Source organism: Sorex araneus, chromosome 10, assembly GCF_027595985.1.
Source record: "Sorex araneus isolate mSorAra2 chromosome 10, mSorAra2.pri, whole genome shotgun sequence".
Classification (NCBI taxonomy): Eukaryota; Metazoa; Chordata; class Mammalia; order Eulipotyphla; family Soricidae; genus Sorex; species Sorex araneus.
Genome location: NC_073311.1, coordinates 14,041,629 through 14,044,506, shown reverse-complemented (window position 1 = coordinate 14,044,506; position 2,878 = coordinate 14,041,629). Strand labels below are relative to the sequence as shown.

The following is a 2,878-nucleotide window of genomic DNA, read 5'->3' as shown; positions in this document are numbered from 1 at the left end:
CCCTTTCAAAAGTTTTCAGGCCACACCCAGTGGTGTGGGGGTTACTCTCAAAATGGTCCTTGGGAATCTTCTCTGCTAGGAACCATTTGGTATTAGGAATTGAACCCAGAGTTTGTGCATACAAAGCATGTGCTCTGGCTCTTTGAGCTACCCCACCTAATCCCTCTACTTACAACACTTTAGAAGAGGCAATATTTGCAGAACAAAGACTCAAATTTAAGCAAGGCATGCACCCATGAATCCTAAGCTCTTCACCCAGATCTTAAGGTATCTTTTGATGTTTTTACAAAGAATGATTTCTCCAAGGGGAATCTAATGACTTGAAGAATTGGGATGTTTCCTCTAGATAAGATAAAAATAAAAGAAAGTATGAAGAGATAGTACAGTGAGTAATGCAATTGCCTTGCATATGGCATGGTTTAATCCCCAGCACTGTGTATGGTTCCCTGAGTACCATCAGGTGTGATCACAGAGGCAGGAGTAAGCTCCCGGCAGAGCTGGGCATGGCCCAATCCCACTCCTCTCGACCGCCTCCCACCCCCCACCCCCATGAAAGCAGAGATTGATCTTGTATATTAAGTAAAATTGAATTTCAATTATTTTGTAACGCTTCTCTTCTAACAAATTCCCTTGTCCTAACCCCAAAAGTCTTCAACACCATACTATTATGGCTGATGCAAAATTGTTACTTGCATTTTGAAATTTAGTAACTGAACTTGAATGCCCATTTTTGGAAGGTGCACAGGATATAAAAATTTCCTTTTCTCATCAACCTTTTCATTTATGTGAGAGTGAGAAAACTCCTGTAAAATAGGGACTGTCGTTGGTTTTTTAAAAATTGTCTTATTTATTTGTTTGTTTGTTTTATTTTACCACACAGCACTGATTTATAATGGTCTCCCCTCTGCTGCCCTCTGCCTCCAGCATGTTCCCTAAGAAGAGTACTACAGGCAGGGAAGACCTAACTGTTGGAGGAATCCCTAACACTTTCCAGGATAGAATTCTGGCTAATCCAAAAAAGGATCCTTTTCTTTAATGGTTCTAGGAAACTAGACAATGCAATTTTATTAGTATTGGTTTGTTTGGAGCAAATTCAGCTTCAGAGGATGCATGGTTGAATGCAAAAGAGGTTCTGCCAATTGCCCCAATTCCTTCCATTACAGCAAGTCATTGATGGGATCAATCCCAAGGTTCTATCTGGCATCATAGTCGCAGGTCCTGCAGGAGCTGGGGTACGAGCTGGTATAGGAACAGGGTGCATGACACCTCTGCTGTTTATGCCCATAGCACCTTCATAGCCATCTGGCCCATCCTTAGCTCCTGCTCCTCAGGCACATGGGAGATACGGCATATATATGGGCACATGGGGGAAATATTTGACATCAGGGAAGGTTCCCTTGAATCCTTCCTGCTGTCTCCATATCATTTCTTCCTGTTGCCTCCGCATCTCTTGCTTGTGGGATCTGCATTCCTCCTCCTGCCTGAGCTCCAGTTGCTTTTGTGTTTGCACTTCTTGATTTTGAAGCTCATTCATTCTTTGAAGTTCTTTGAAGACACCTCATCAAACTCTGCCTCATTAGTGTGACTGGTGCTCCTGATGAGCAGCCTCTGGTTTCGTTTCCAGCTTCTCACAAGCTTCCTGGTTGTTACTGCCTATCTGTTCCTGCTGCTTCCTTCTCCGTCTCAATGAGCGCCTTCCAAAACTGCAAAGAGCCAGGCTGGGCAAATCCGGGTGGTTGTTCTTGTTCTTTGTGAAATCACTGATTCTTAATAACCAGTTTTCTGGTAAAACCTCTTCATCATCTAATGGTCCATGGGCTCCACAGTCTCAGGCCTTGGAAATGTGGTTAGCAGGAAGGGGCCTTTATTACATCTGTCCAGAGCTTTCCAAACAGCTGCTTTCCCCGAGAATTTAGCAATGCCTTTTCCAGAAGGCCTTGCTCCATCATCCACAATGATCACGACCCTCTCTACCTGACTGAACACAGAAAAGGCATCCTCCAGCAGTTCACTGGATACAAAGGCATCCTCCAGCAGTTCACTGGACACAGAGGAAGGTTTCGGTCCGTGAGGATTGCACTTGGACAAACAAAGTGCACAAGAAGCTGTTTTCCACGAGAGTCCTGTTGTCCAGCTCCCTTTTGGCAATCTCTGCTCGGGTTCATGTCTCCAAGTGAATAAAGCCAAAGCCCTTATCCTTACAAATGAAGACGTCACCAGCTGTCCCATATTTCTTGAATAGTTTCCTCATTTCCTCCTCGGTGATGTCAGGGGGAAGATTGTCCACAAAGAACCCACTATGCTGGATAAAGATCTCTCCTGGTTTTCTAAAATTATTCAGGCCAATAGTCAAGCCTTCATTTTGGCTAGCTGGCATGTTGCCCATTTGCAGGTATTGGTGGCGGCGGCTACTGTTGCTGCTGCTGGTGCTTGCTGATAGCAGGAACACTGGGTTTTTGGCCCAAGAAGCTCGTACATGTGAGACATGCTGTCACTTGTTTTTGTAAATAAAGTTTTATTCGGACACAGTATGCACGCTTGTCTACACATAGTTTAGGGCTACTTTCATGCTACAATAGTAGAACAAATAGTTTTGACAGAGGGACAGTATGGCTTTCAAAGTCTAAAACACATACTCTCTATCCTTTTGCATAATAAATTTGCTAATCCCCATTTTATGGTTCTGAAGCCATAGGAATAAGTAAAAAATAAAATGCAAAGCATCAAGCTTATATCAAGCTTGTATAAAACAAACCACAGTACTATTGATACTAAACTTTATTAAATTTGGAGATAAAATATTTTTTACTGCACAGCTTCAATAGTTTTAACACCCTGTTAACAAGATCAAGACCATTTATTTATTCCTCATATGGAA

At 42.8% G+C, this 2,878-nt stretch overlaps 1 pseudogene; it reads right to left on the bottom strand.

Moving 5' to 3' along the window:
- Nucleotides 1–1,041: 1,041 nt before the first annotated feature.
- Nucleotides 1,042–2,423, bottom strand: LOC101544134 (non-POU domain-containing octamer-binding protein-like; annotated as a pseudogene).
- Between the last annotated feature and the right edge of the window lie 455 nt (nt 2,424–2,878).